The sequence below is a fragment of the Oryctolagus cuniculus genome, chromosome 12, assembly GCF_964237555.1.
Source record: "Oryctolagus cuniculus chromosome 12, mOryCun1.1, whole genome shotgun sequence".
Lineage (NCBI taxonomy): Eukaryota > Metazoa > Chordata > Mammalia > Lagomorpha > Leporidae > Oryctolagus > Oryctolagus cuniculus.
In genome coordinates, this window is record NC_091443.1 from 112,545,587 (window position 1) to 112,561,102 (window position 15,516).

Consider the following 15,516-nt stretch of genomic DNA (forward strand, 5'->3'; position numbering starts at 1 on the left):
CATAAACAAGTCTAGTACCTGCTAACACTAACCAATAGAATAAATAAAGGGGAGAGTGATCCAACATGGGAAGTGAGATACTCAGCAGACTCATAGAATGGCAGATGCCCTAAATAGCACTCTGGCCTCAGAATCAGCCCTAAAGGCACTCGGATCTGGCTGAAAAGCCCATGAGAGTATTTCAGGCATGGAAAGCCAAGACACTCTGGCAAAAGATCTCTGTGAGTGAGATCTCAGTGGAAAGAACAGGTCTTCAAAGAAGGAGGTACCTTTCTCTGAAGGGAGGAGAGAACCTCCACTTTGACTATGACCTTGCCTAAACAAGATAGGAATCGGAGAACTCAGAGGGCTTCCATAGCCTTGGAAACTCATGACTGGAGCATAGGGAGATTACTGATGCCATAGACAGGAGTGTCAATTGGTAAAGTCAATAACAGGAGTCACTGTGCACTTACTCCTCATGTAGGATCTCTGTCCTTAATGTGCTGTGCATTGAGATTTAATGCTATAACGAGTACTCAAACAGTATATTTCACTTTGTGTTTCTATGGGGGTGCAAACTGTTGAAATCTTTACTTAATGCATACTAAACTGATCCTCTGTCAAAAAAAAAAAAGAAAGAAAGAAATTATCAACTCCCAACTTGACTCTCACTGGGATTAAACATGACAATAGGTCTGATCTGATTTCATCATCATTTAAAAAATCATCTATTATTTTTCATTTTGTGTTTCTGTGTGGGAGCAAACTGTTGAAATCCTTACTTAATGTATACTGAGCTGATCTTCTGTATATTAAGATAATCGAGATGAATCTTGGTGTGAATGGAGGGGGAGAGGGAGTGGGAGGGGGTAGGATTGTGGGCGGGAGGGACGGTATGAGGGGAAGCCATTGTAATCCATAAATCGTACTTTGGAAATTTATATTCATTAAATAAAAGTTAAAAAAAAGAAGAGGAAATTAGAAATCTAAACAATATTGTTGGGAATCTACAGGATACTATTAAAAAAACCAACATTCGGGTTCTAGGAGTTCCTGAAGGCATGGAGAGAGAGAAAGGATTAGAAGGCCTTTTTAGTGAGATACTAGCAGAGAACTTTCTGGGTCTGGAGAAGGACAGAGACATCCTAGTACAGGAAGCTCATAGAACCCCCAGTAAACGTGACCAAAAGAGATCCTCACCATGACACATTGTAATTAAACTCTCTACAGTGAAACCTAAAGAAAAGATCCTAAAATGTGCAAGAGAGAAACGTCAGATTACTCTCAGAGGATCTCCAATCAGACTCACAGCAGACTTCTCATCAGAAACACTACAGGCTAGGAGGGAATGGCGAGACATAGCACAGGTGCTAAGAGAGAAAAATTGCCAGCCCAGAATATTATATCCTGCTAAGCTCTAATTTGTGAATGAAGGTGAAATAAAGACCTTTCATAGCAAACAGAAATCGAAAGACTTTGTGGCCACTCGTCTGGCCCTGCAAAAGATACTTAAAGATGTGCTACACTCAGAAACACAGCCATCAATATGAAAGAAGGGAAAGGAAGAACACCTACAAGTAAAAGAGCATGGGAAGCTCAAAGCATATACTAGAAAATATTTCCGGGAAAATGGCAGGGCAAAGTCACTATGTATCAATAGTCACATTAAACGTGAATAGCCTAAACTGTCCAGTAAAAAAATCACAGGCTGGCTGACTGGCTTAAGGAACAACACCCAACTATTTGTTGCCTACAAGAAACACATCTCTCTAACAAAGACCCATACAGACTGAAAGTGAAAGGCTGGAAAAAGATATACCAGGCCAACAGAAATGAAAAAAGAGTGGGCGTAGCAATCTTAATATCAGACAACATAAACGTTACCAAAAAAACTGTTAATGAGACAAAGAGGGGCACTATATAATGATTAAGGGTTCAATTCAACAGGAAGATGTAACAATTATCAATGTATATGCACCTAATTACAGGGCACCGGTCTTTTTAAAAGATATGTTAAGGGACTTAAAGGGAGACTTAGATTCCAATACAATAGTACTGGGGGACTTCAATACTCCACTCCTAGAAATAGATAGATCATCCAGACAGAAGATCAACAAGGAAACAGCAGATTTAATCGACACTATAGCCCAAATGGATCTAACAGATATCTACAGAACTTTCAAGCCTACATCGAAAGACTACATTCTTCTCAGCAGTGCATGGAACCTTCTCTAGGATTGATCACATACTAGGCCATAAAGCAAGTCTCAGCAAATTTAAAAGAATTAGAATCATACCATGCATCTTCTCAGACCACAGTGGAATGAAGCTGGAAATGAGCCACTTAGGAAACTCCAGAAAGTATGCGAACACATGGAGACTGAACAACATGCTCCTGAATGAACACTGGGTCATTCAAGAAATCAAAAGAGAAATCAGAAACTTTCTGGAAGTAAATGAGGATAACAACACAACATATCAAAACTTATGGGATACGGCAAAAGCAGTATTGAGAGGAAAGTTTATAGCAATAGGGGCCTATATTAAGACATTGGAAAGGCACCAAATAAATGAGCTTTCAGCGCATCTCAAGGACCTAGAAAATTTGCAGCAAACCAGACCCAAATCTAGTAGGAGAAGAGAAATAATTAAAATCAGAGAAGAAATTAACAGGATTGAATCCAAAAAACATTACAAAAAATCAGCCAAGTGAAGAGATGTTTTTTTGAAAAAATAAACAAAATTGACACCCCATTGGCCCAACTAACTAAAAAAAGAAGAGAAAAGACCCAAATCAATAAAATCAGAGATGAAAAAGGAAACGTAACAACAGAAACCACAGAAATAAAAAGAATCATCAGAAATTACTACAAGGACCTGTATGCCAGAAAACAGGGAAACCTATCAGAAATGGATAGATTCCTGGACACATGCAATCTACCTAAATTGAACCATGATGACATAGAAAACCTAAATAGACCCCTAACTGAAACAGAAATTGAAACAGTAATAAAGGCCCTCCCAACAAAGAAAAGCCCAGGACCAGATGGATTCACTGCTGAATTCTACCAGACATTTAAAGAAGAACTAACTCCAATTCTTCTCAAACTATTCAGAACAATCAAAAAAGATGGAATCCTCCCAAATTCTTTCTATGAAGCCAGAATCACCTTAATCTCTAAGCCAGAGAAAGATGCAGCACTGAAAGAAAATTATAGACCAATATCCCTGATGAACATAGACGCAAAAATCCTCAATAAAATTCTTGCCAATACAATACAACAACACATCAGAAAAATCATCCACCCAGACCAAGTAGGATTTATCCCTGGTATGCAGGGATGGTTCAACATTCGCAAATCAATCAATGTGATTCACCACATTAACAGACTGCAGAAGAAAAACCATATGATTATCTCAATTGATGCAGAGAAAGCATTTGACAAAATACAACACCCGTTCATGATGAAAACTCTAAGCCAATTGGGTATAGAAGGAACATTCCTGAATGTAATCAAAGCAAAATATGAAAAGCCCACAGCCAGCATCCTATTGAATGGGGAAAAGTTGGAAGCATTTCCACTGAGATCTGGCACCAGACAGGGATGCCCACTCTCACCACTGCTATTTAACATACTTCTGCAAGTTTTCAGCCAGGGCCATCAGACAAGAAAAAGAAATCAAAGGAATACAAATTGAGAAGGAAGAAGTCAAACTGTCCCTCTTTGCAGACGATATGATTCTTTACTTAGGGGATCCAAAGAACTCTACTAAGAGACTATTGGAACTCATAGAGGAGTTTGGCAAAGTGGCAGGATATGAAATCAATGCACAAAAATCAACATCCTTTGTATACACAAGCAATGCCATGGCTGAGAAAGAACTGCTAAGATCAATCCCATTCACAATAGCTACAAAAATAATCAAATACCTTGGAATAAACTTAACCAAGGACGTTAAAGATCTCTATGCTGAGAATTACAAAATCTTAAAGAAAGAAATAGAAGAGGATACCAAGAAATGGAAAATTCTTCCATGCTCATGGATTGGAAGAATCAACATCATCAAAATGTCCATTCTCCCAAAAGCAATTTATAGATTCAATGCAATACCAATCATGATACCAAAGATCTTCTTCTCAGATCTAGAAAAAATGATGCTGAAATTTATCTGGAGCCACAGGAGACCTCGAATAGCTAAAGCAATCTTGTATAACCAAAACAAAGCTGGAGGCATCACAATACCAGATTTCAGGACATACTACAGGGCAGTGGTAATCAAAACAGCATGGTACTGGTACAGAAACAGATGGATAGACCAATGGAACAGAACTGAAACACCAGAAATCAATCCAAACTTCTACAGCCAACTCATATTTGATCAAGGGTCCAAAACCAATCCCTGGAGTAAGGGCAGTCTATTCATTAAATGGTGCTGGGAAAATTGGATTTCCACATGCAGAATCATGAAGCAAAACCCCTACCTTTCACCTTACACAAAAATCCACTCAACATGGATTAAAGACCTAAATCTATGACCTGACACCATCAAATTATTAGAGAGCATTGGAAAAACCCTGCATGATATAGGTACCAGCAACTGACTTCTTGGAAAACACCCCAGAAGCACAGGCAGTCAAAGCCAAAATTAACATTTGGGATTGCATCAAATTGAGAAGTTTCTGTACTGCAAAAGAAACAGGAGAGTGAAGAGACAACCGACAGAATGGGAAAATATATTTGCAAACTATGCAACAGATAAATGGTTGATAACCAGAATCTACAAAGAAATCAAGAAACTCCACAGGATCAAAACAAACAACCAACTTAAGAGATGGGCCAAACACCTCAATAGACATTTTTCAAAAGAGGAAATCCAAATGGCCAACAGGCACATGAAAAAATGTTCAAGGTCACTAGCAATCAGGGAAATGCAAATCAAAACCACAATGAGGTTTCACCTCACCCCAGTTTGAATGGCTCACATTCAGAAATCTACCAACAATAGATGCTGGCGAGGATGTGGGGAAAAGGGGACACTAACCCACTGTTGGTGGGAATGCAAACTGGTTAAGCCACTATGGAAGTCAGTCTGGAGATTCCTCAGAAACCTGAATATAACCCTACCATTCTACCCAGCCATCACACTTCTTGGAATTTACCCAAAGGAAATTAAATTGGAAACAAAAAAGCAGTTTGCACATTAATGTTTATTGCAGCACAATTCACAATAGCTAAGACCTGGAATCAACCTAAATGCCCATCAACAGTAGACTGGATGAAGAAATTATGGGGCATGTAATCTAGAATACTATACAGCTGTCGAAAACAACGAAACCCAGTCATTTGCAACAAGATGGAGGAATTTGGAAAACATCATGCTGAGTGAATTAAGGCAGTCCCAAAGGGACAAATATCATATGTTCTCCCTGATTGGCGACAACTAACTGAGCACCAAAGGGGAAACTCGTTGAAGTGAAATGGACACTATGAGAAACAATGACTTGTTCAGCTCTTGTCCTGACAGTTGATGTACAATGTAATACTTTATCCATTTTAGTATTTTGCTTTTGTTCTAGTACCATTGGTTGAACTCTGTAATTTATACACAATTGTTCTTAGGTGTTTACAGTTTAACTGAAAAGTGATCCCTGTTAGGAATTTGGAAAACCTTATGTTGAGTGAAATAAGCCAATCCCAAAGGGACAAATACCACTTGTTCTCCTTGATAGGTGACAACTAACTGAGCACCAAAAAGGAAACCTGTTAAAGTGAAATGAACACTATGAGAAATGGTGACTTGATCAGCCCTCACCCTGACTGTTGATGAGCAGCTTAATATGTTATCCCTCTTAGTATTTTTTTTTGTTTGTTCTACTTAATACTTTTGGTTGAATACTGTAATCAATTCCCAATTCTTCTTAAGTGCTGAAACTTAACTGAAAAGTGATCGCTGTTAAATATAAGAGTGGGAATAAGAGAGGGAAGAGATGTGCAATTTGAGACATGCTCAAGCTGACTTACCTCGAACGGTGGAGTTAGAAACATACCAGGGGATTCGAATTCAATCCCATCGAGGTGGCATGTACCAATGCCATCTCACTAGTCAAAGTGATCAATTTCTGTTCACAATTGATCGTAATGATAGGATTAAGAACCAAAGGGATCACATAAACTAGAATAGTGTCTGCAAATACTAGATGATAGAATCAAAAAGGAAGAGAATGATCCAACATGGGAAGTGAGATACACAGCAGACCCATAGAATGGCAGATGTCCTAAACAGCACTCTGGCCTCGTAATCAGCCCTTAAGGCATGTGGATCTGGCTGAAATTCCCATGAGGGTATTTCAGGCATGGAAAGCCAAGACATTGTGGGGAAAAAAAACCTTAATGAAAGATCTCTGTGAGTGAGATCCCAGTGGAAAGAATGGGGCATCAAATAAGGAGGTACCTTTCTCTGATGGGAGGAGAGAACTTCCTCTTTGATCCTGGCCTTGTCTAAAAATGATCAGAGTCAGTGAACTCAGGGGGCTTCCATAGCCTTGGCAGCTCATGACAAGAGCCTAGGGTGATTACTGATGCCATAAACAAGAGTGTTAATTTGTAAAGTCAACAACAGGAGTCACTGTGCACTTACTCCTCATGTAGGATCTTTGTCCTTAGTGTGATGTACATTGAGATTTAATGCTATAACTAGTACTCAAACAGTATTTTTCACTTTATGTTTCTGTGTGGGAGCAAACTGTTGAAATCTTTACTTAATGTATGCTAAACTGATCTTCTGTATATAAAGAGAATCGAAAATGAATCTTGAATGAATGGAAAGGGAGAGGGAGTGGATAAGGGGAGGGTTGCGGGTTGAAGGGACGTTATGGGGGGAAGCCATTGTAATCCATATTTTGTACTTTGGAAATTTATATTCATTAAATAAAAGTTAAAAAAAATAAATAAAACTTTAAAACTTTAAAAAAAAAAGAAAAAAGAAAAGAAAAAAAATAAAACATTGGAGAAACCCTGCAAGATATAGGCAGAGGTAAAGACTTCTTAGAAAAGACCCCAGAGGCACAGGCATTCAAAGGCAAAATTAACATTTGGGATTGCATCAAATTAGAAGTTTCTGTACTGCAAAAGAAACAGTCAAGAAAGTGAAGAGGCAACCGACAGAATGGGAAAAATATTTGCAAATCATGCAACCGATAAAGTATTAATAAGCAGAATCTATAAAGAGATCAAGAAAAAGCACAAAACAAGAAAGAAACAACCCACTTAAGACATGGGCCAATGAGCTAAATAGACATTTTTCAAGAGAGGAATTCCAAATGGCCAACAGACACATGAAAAAATGTTCAGGATGACTAGCCATCAGGGAAATGCAAATCCAAACAACAATGAGGTTTTACCTCACCTTGATTAGAATGGCTTAAATACAGAAATCTGCTAATAACTGATGCTGGCGAGGATGTGGGGAAAAAGGGACACTAACTCACTGTTGGTGGGAATGCAATCTGGTAAAGCCACTATGGAAGTCAGTTTGGAGATTGCTCAGAAACCTGAATATAACCCTACCGTACAACCCAGTCATCCCACTCCTTGGAATTTACCCAAAGGAAATTAAATTGGCAAATAAAAGAGTTGTCTGCACCTCAATGTTTATTGCAACCAGCTTGCAATGGCTAAGACTTGGAATCAACCAAATGCCCATCAACAGAAGAGTGGATAAAGAAATTATGGGATATGTACTCTATAGAATACTCTACAGCAGGAAAAAAAAAGAAATCCGGTCATTTGCAACAAAATGGAGGAGTCTGGAAAACATCATGCTGAGTGAAATAAGCCAGTCCATATGTTCTCCCTTATTGGTGACAACTAACTGAGCACCTAAAAGTAAACCTGTTGAAGTGAAATGGACACTATGAGAAACAATATCTTGATCAGCCCTTGTGGTTCCTTTCGAGGAACAACTTATTGTTTTATTCCTTTTAGTATTTTTTTGTTCTACTTAATGCCACTGATTGAACTCTTTATTTATAAACAATGATTCTTAGGTGTTTAAATTTAACTGGAAAGTGATCCCTGTTAAATATAAGAGTGGAAATAAGAGAGGGAGATGTGCAGTTCAGCGCATGCTCACTCAGACTGACCCCTAATGGTGGAGTTAGAAACATGCCAGGGGATTCCAATTCAGGCCCATCAAGTTGGCATGTACTAATGCCATCTCACTAATCAAAGTGATCAATTTCAGTTCAAAATTGATCATAATGATAGGACTAATAGTCAAAGGGATCACATAAACAAGGCTAGTGTCTGCTAATAGTAACTGATAGAATTAAAAAGGAGAGAACGCTTCAACATGGGAAGTGGGATACACAGCAGGCTCATCGAATGGCAGATGTCCTAAGCAGCACTCAGGCCTCAGAATCATCCCTTAAGGCATTCGGATCTGTCTAAAAAGCCCATGATAGGTTGTGAGGGATGGAAAGCCAAGACACTGTGGCAAAAAAATGACCTAAATGGAAGATCTCTGCGAGTGAGATCCCAGCAGAAAGAACAGGGCCATCAAAGAAGGAGGTACCTTTCTCTGAAGGAGAAGAGAACTTCCAATTTGACTATGAACTTGTCTAAATGAGATTGGAGATGTTGAACTCAAGAGGCTTCCATAGCCTTGGCAGCTCATGACAAGAGCCTCGGGTGATTACTGATGTCATAAATAAGAGTGTCAATTGTTCAATCAACAACAGGAGTCACTGTGTACTTACTCCCCATGTAGGACCTCTGTCCTTCGTGTGCTGTACTATGTGAATTAAATGTAAAACTAGTACTCAAACAGTACTTTACACTTTGTGTGTCTGGGTGCAATCTGTTGAAATCTTTACTTAGTAAATATAAGTAGATCTTTTGTATATAAAGATAATTGAAAATGATTCTTGATGAAGAATGGGATGGGAGAGGGAGTGGGATATGGTATGGTTGCGGGTGGGAGGGAGGTAATGGGGGGAAAAAGCTGCTATAATCCAAAAGTTGTACTTTGGAAATTTTGGAAATTTATATTTATTAAATAAAAGTTAAAAAAAAGTGTAACTCAAATGTCATCCTTTTATCATTTCCCTACATAGATGGACCTTTGTCCTTTCTGTCTGCTTTCAGAATTTTTCTGTAATTTGGGTGTTTAGCAATCTGACTTCGCTGTCTCTAGATCATGATTTCTGTTTGTCTTTTCCTTGCTGGTGACTTGTAGTACCTTTTGAATCTGAGCTCCATTGTTCTTTTTGAAATTTGTCAGAACTCGGGCTGTGTTTCCCGTGTTGGTGGCAGGTATCTAAGTACTCAGGCCATCAACTGCTTCCTCCCAGGGTGTGCATCAGGGAGCTGCATTAGAAATGCAGTAGCAGGAACTGAAGCAGGTGCTGAAATGATACCCACTGCTCCTAGCACCTGTCCCCCACCTTCATTATTTTGCATGTGGTTATTTTTCACAATGCTATTTGTTGAAAAAATGTACTCTTTTCCTACTGAGTGTCTTGGAAGTTTTCACAGAAATTGATTAAAGTGTGAAGATTTGTTTCTGACTGACATTTTTTTTCCATTGACTGCTTGGTTGGTGTCTTTGTAGTAGGTTTTGTAATAGGAAATACGAATCCTTCAACCTTCTTTGCGAGGTTGTTTTGCCTCTCCTCGGTCTCTTGCCTTTTATATGAATGCTATGCTCAGCCTGCTTGTTTCTGTAAAATAGGTAGCTGAGATTTTAATAGAGATGACATTGATCTGTACATTAATGTGAGGAGCATTGCTCTCTTAACAATGTCTTGTTTTCCAGGTCATGAAGTTTCTATTGATTTAGCACTTTCTTAATTTTCTTTAATGATGATTTGTATTTTTCATTGTAGGATGTCTTGTAACTTCTTGTTAAACTTATTCCTATTATTGTGATACTGTTGATGGATTTATTTTCTTAACTTCACTTTTGTGTTTATTGTTATTTTATAGAAACGACATTGATTTTTGCAGATTGATCTTATCTCTGGGAATTCTGCTGAACTCATTTGTTAGTCTCACTAGATCTTTCTGGATTCCTTAGAAATTTTGTAGATTGTCATTTCAGGTAAAAAAAAATTTTCTTCCCATTTTACCTTATATTAAATGCTTGTATATATGTTGAGAAACTTGACAGCCTTACATTACAAAATTTAAGTGTTTATCTTACAATTTGTGGAAAATGATATCTTTAAATTTGTAAGATTTATTTGATTTGTTTGAAAGGCACAGTGACAGAGAGATTGAGTGACAAAAAGCAAAAATTCATCCATCTTCTGGTTTGCTCCCCAAATGGCTGCAACTGCTAGGGCTGGGCCAGCTCCATCACCGTCTCCTATGTGAGTGGCAGAGGTGCAAGTCCTTGGGGTGTTTTCCAGGGCTGTTTTCCGTTGCTTTCTCAGGTGCTCAATCAGGGCTGGATCAGAAGTGGAGCATGTGAAACATGAACCAGTGCTCTAATGTGGGTGCTGACATTGCAAGCTGTGGCTTAACCTGCTATGCTGTAATGCCCATCCTCCATTTTAAATATTCATAGTCCTTAAGGAAAACATTGCTATCTTAGATTCCCTCCCTCCCTCCCTCATTTCCTCCCTCCCTCCCATCTACTCCCCTCCCCTTCACTCCCTTCTTTCCTTCCAAGGCAGAGTTACAGAGAGAGAATGAGAAAGATCTTCCATCTGATGGTTCACTCCCCAAGTGCCCACAACAGCTGTGGATGGACCAGGTGGAAGCCTGGAACCTAGAATTCCAGCTGAGTCTCCCACATTGGTGGCAGGGTTCCAAGCACTTGGGCCCTCTTCCATTGCTTTCCCAGCTGCATTATCAGGGATCTGGGTCAGAAGTGCAACAGCTGAGACATGAGCCAGTGCCTCTCTGGGATGCTGGCCCCTCAAGCAGCAGCTTAACCTGCTGTGCCTTAACAATAGCTCCAACAGTGCCTTTCTCTTTAAGGTCAATTGATCTCTGAAGTTTATAGTCTATGTTGTCAGTAAATTTATTGCTGAAAAATGATGCAAAGGGATCTTAGTAAAATGTGGGGGGGATTTGAACATAAAAAAGGGTGTTTGTCTACTTCTAGACCGTCTTCCTGGTTTCACTCATGTTTCCTGAGGTTACTGTTTAAAGGAAAGAAGAAATAATTTGGCTGGTATTGTGGCTCAGGTGGGTTAAATTGCTGCCTATGATGCTGGCATCGCATCTGGGCAGCAGTTTGTGTCCCAGCGAATCTACTTCCAGTCCAGCTCCCTGCTAATGGCTGGAAAAGCAGCACCCACATGGGAGACCCAGATGAAGCTCCTGGGTCCTGGCTTCTATCTAGCCCAGCCCTGGTATTGGCTATTTGGGTAGTGAACCAGCAGAGGGAAGATTGGTCCATCTCTCTCTCTCTGCCATTCCTACCCCCATAGCTCTGTCTCTCAAATCAACAAATTACCCTTAAGAAAGAAAAAAGAATTAAGAGTTCTTTATTAAGTTCTCTAATTGGGTTCATTTGTAAACACAGTTATGGGACTTAGTTTGTATCATTTGGATGTTTCTGTCATATTTAACAAATGTTTGCTATCAAAAATGTATTAATTTTATTGTTTTTAGTAGAATTGTTTCATTTGTAACTTTCCTAATACTTTTTGAAATTTTCTGCCTTTTTTTTTCTCTTGCTAGATATAACCCAAAAAAGTCCCAGATCACCTCTTTCAGATCTCCAGGGCATGCATGCTCTGTATGAAAAATAAAACAGCAGTGAGTGTGTTTTCTTTATGTTGTCAGGAATGTAAAAGAAGTAAATTTTAAAAAAAGCAGTAATTAAAAACAGCAGAATTTAAAAAAGAGCAGTAAGTATGTTTTGCTTATGTTGTCTAGGAATATGTGAAAGTAACTCACTTTCCGGCTGGCGCCGTGGCTCACTGGGATAATCCTCTGCCTTGCAGCGCCGGCACACCAGGTTCTATTCACAGTTGGGGTGCCGGATTCTGTCCCGGTTGCCCCTCTGCCAGGCCAGCTCTCTGCTGTGGCCCGGGAGTGCAGTGGAGGATGGCCCAAGTGCTTGGGCCCTGCACCCCATGGGAGACCAGGATAAGTACCTGGCTCCTGCCATCGGATCAGTGCAGTTCGCCGGCTGCAGCATGCTGGCCATGGCGGCCATTGGAGGGTGAACCAACGGCAAAGGAAGACTTTTCTCTCTGTCTCTCTCTCTCTCTCACTGTCCATTCTGCCTGTCAAAAAAAAAAAAAGTAACTCACTTTCCTATTATTTGTGTGACTTTAAATCTTTGATGAAAGTCAGGCTTGGTTTGTTTTTCATTGCTTCAATCTTTTATAAATGATATATCAACAAGTTAATAGGTTACAATTAACAAAAACTTGTCTAAGATTGCTTTTGATAAAATGGCTAAAGAACATAGGATTCATCTAGCTTACATTCTGAGATCTTGGATTTTACATGTTTTGAAAAATATAAGGCTTATTCTGGTTTTCTTTGTAACAATCTTATTGAAAAATAAAAATTGAATAATTTGACTTAGGAAAAAGTAGTTTAATGTACATAATGCCTTTTACTTGGTGAATGTCTTTACCAAAGCTTATGTTTTAAAATTTTGAAGTATAGTTTGGAAGTAAGTAAAATTTTCAAAATTAACAAATGAAGATTTGTTTTTATACATATCATTCATAAATACTGTAATTATATGAACAGAAGAACATTTAATTTCTAGATTGTGCCCTATAGACGCTTAGCAGAATTTTGAGCCTCAAAGTGTCCTAGATGTCTGGATGATCTGTAGTTTGAATGAAATTATAACTGCATGGATCTTTATTTTGCAGTTGAGTGTGTCTCCATTTTTTTTTTCTGTGTTGTCGCTTGTTTGCTCACCACCTTTGGTATAAATCTTGGTTATTAAGAAGTCTGATCTCACTCACTCCATATGTAGGAGCCGCCAAATGCCATGTATCTGGGCCCACACATGTTTATCTCTAGTGCCAAGGTATTGGACTGTTTGCCATCTTCAGAGTATAAGCCCTCTGTTTTCTTACCAGTGATTCCTAGCTAATGATGTAATCTGTCCTCATATTAGCATGCTAAGTTTTATAAAGCAAGACAACAGGAGTCGTGAATCTTGACAATGTAGCTTCACCCCTTCTGTGGCCCCATTATCACCCTGGTTGGGGATCTGTAACTTAAGAGACCCATTTTCTTAATTTGGAAAATGACCAATGTGCCATGACCCATTTCCCAAAGCAGTTTACTTGGGATAAGTCTCCTAACTTCTAGTTTGTGTGTTTATCTTTGCCCTTTCAGTTTTGATACCTAAAAGGGCCTTTTCTGGGTTTTTGTTTTTACTGTGTTGGTTAGGGGGTCTAGTATGTTAGTTTAAGACTGATGGATGATGTCTGAGCTCAGGCAGTTACTGGTGGAGCTCCTCACTGGTGTCTTTTTTGTTTTGCTTTGTTTTTGTCCTGTGATGGCTTTATCATTGGACTGTGCCTCTGATGCTTAGTGGAGAGTCCACTTTTTCAGTGAATCCCTAGAGAAGTGTGGTGGGTGTGGCCAGGGATGTCTGTTCAGTGCTTCTGGGTAAAGGGAGTATCTGAGATGACACCCTCAGGTTGAGTGTGGTAATTTTTTTTTGTTTGTTTCAGAGGGGAAGTTTGTTCTACTCTGTTGGCAGAGTCTCATGCTCACCTCCTCTCCTGAAAGGAAACCAGGGCCTCAGTGCTGGCCCCCGTGGGTGTAATATTTGTTTTCGCTGCCACAAGGACCACACAAAGAATCCTTGGTGTAAGCCTGGATTCCACAGATGACACTCAGAAGGAAATCGCATGTGGAGCCTCCCACATTGACTGCCCAGAGTCCCATGCACACCCTGAGACCTTCCTTGGCAGCCACAGCGTTTTCACAGTCCTGGCACACCAGCATCCCACAGTCAGGATCCCCCAGCCCCTGTCAGTTTTCCCATCCAGACTCAGGCATCTCTGCTCAGCTGCTTTCTGGGCACAGGGGAATGAGCTGCTCAGCTGTTACTATGTCCAGAATGGCACCCACCCTCCCTCAGCTTGTTACAGGGCGCTGATGCAGGGTGGTCTGGGAGAGAGAAACTTGCCCCCATTTTTTATCCTCTACTTTGGCATCCCCACCAGGCTCTTCCCACAGCTGTAACTCCAGTGGCTTGGGCTGCTACAGACTTGTCTCCCCTCACTCCAGAGCTGGTGCTGAGCTTCTCAGCTGCTGGAGTCCTGAGTTGTGCATGTCCACACCCTCCACATAGGTTCACAGTGTCCCTTTAAATAGCATGAAGTTTGCTCTGCCATTTTCTCCTGAACTCTTTCCTGAGACTGCACTCTCTCCAATTTTTGTTACACTCTCTTCTCTTAGACTAGAGCAGTAAGCTCCCTCCGTATTCTGCCATCTTGGATCTAACCATCCATCTATATCTTTTTTAAGAAAATATTTATTTATTTGAATGTCAGGGTTACAGAGAGAGAGAGAGAGCGAGAGAGCGAGAGACAGAGTGAGCTAGCTAGCAGATGGTTGCAATGGCTGGGGCTGGGCCAGGACAAAGCCAGAAACCTGGAGCATCATTGGTGTCTTAATGTGGGTGCAGAGGACCAAGCACTTGGGCCATTCCCCACTGCTTTTCTCATGCCATTAGCAGGGAGCTGGATGAGAAGTGGAGCAGCCAGGAGTTGAACCTGTGCCCATAGGGGATGCCAGCATCACAGTCAGACTCTACCTGCTACACCATAATGTCAGCCCCATTTTTTTTCTTGACAAAGTTATGATATTAAACATAATTCTACAATTCTCCTTCAAGAGTATATGTTATTTATCTTTCTCTCTGTCTCTCTCTCACTGTCCACTCTGCCTGTCAAAAAAAAGAGTATATATTATTTAGAAAACAATAAATCCCCAAAAAAAGAAAACAATAAACGATGGGCTTGATAGCACAGGATTGGCTGTTTTACATCTTAACTGTGTCAATGGGAGGATTTTGTCTTTTCGTTAAGTGGAGCACATCGATTTGGTTTTCGTTGTCTGTGGACCTGAACCTCTCAAGGCTGCACTGATAAAAGCCCAGTGGAATATTCCTTGCCCAGCAGAGCCCCTACATTGGACATTGCCAACAGCCAGGGTTTAGGAGTTTTCAGTTCTAAGAGGGCAAGGAGGCAGCCAGTTACAGCAGAAAACACTGTATTTCAGCAGAGAGAGAATAGAAGGGTACAGAGAATGGGGGTTCAGTCTGTCTGGACAGAGGTCAAATGGGGGTTGGCGCTAGGCTTGGTTTTGCTGGAGGGCACACTGTCTTCAAGGCAGGCAGGCATTGTCTGGGGCCTGAGGCTTGGAGGCAGGCAAGGTGGGGTCGGGCCCTTTGTGAGGCTGGAAGCTGGGGAAGCGAGGGCAGAGAAGCAGTTGGGCGGGCAGGTGGAGTGGGGGCACTTCTGTCACCAGGTGTGGTCAGGATGCCAGGCTGGGTCGAGGAGCCCTTTGGCTGAGGCAGGCAGGGTGGGAG

The 15,516-nt window shown here is 40.4% G+C and overlaps 1 long non-coding RNA gene across 26 annotated transcripts in view; it reads left to right on the forward strand.

Moving 5' to 3' along the window:
* The window catches only part of LOC103345356 (uncharacterized), a 227,216-nt gene that overhangs the window by 130,660 nt on the left and 81,040 nt on the right, over positions 1–15,516 (forward strand). For 20 of the 26 annotated variants that reach the window (XR_011381136.1, XR_011381142.1, XR_011381137.1 and 17 more), the window contains 2 exons: positions 9,969–10,083; positions 11,676–11,748. The exons of 1 other annotated variant lie outside the window; for it this stretch is intronic. This is a non-coding gene — a long non-coding RNA (uncharacterized lncRNA). Of the gene's footprint in view, positions 1–9,968; positions 10,084–10,241; positions 10,355–11,675; positions 11,754–15,516 lie in introns of those variants that run through there. 5 more of the 26 variants (XR_011381133.1, XR_011381153.1, XR_011381154.1 and 2 more) reach the window with 2 other exon arrangements.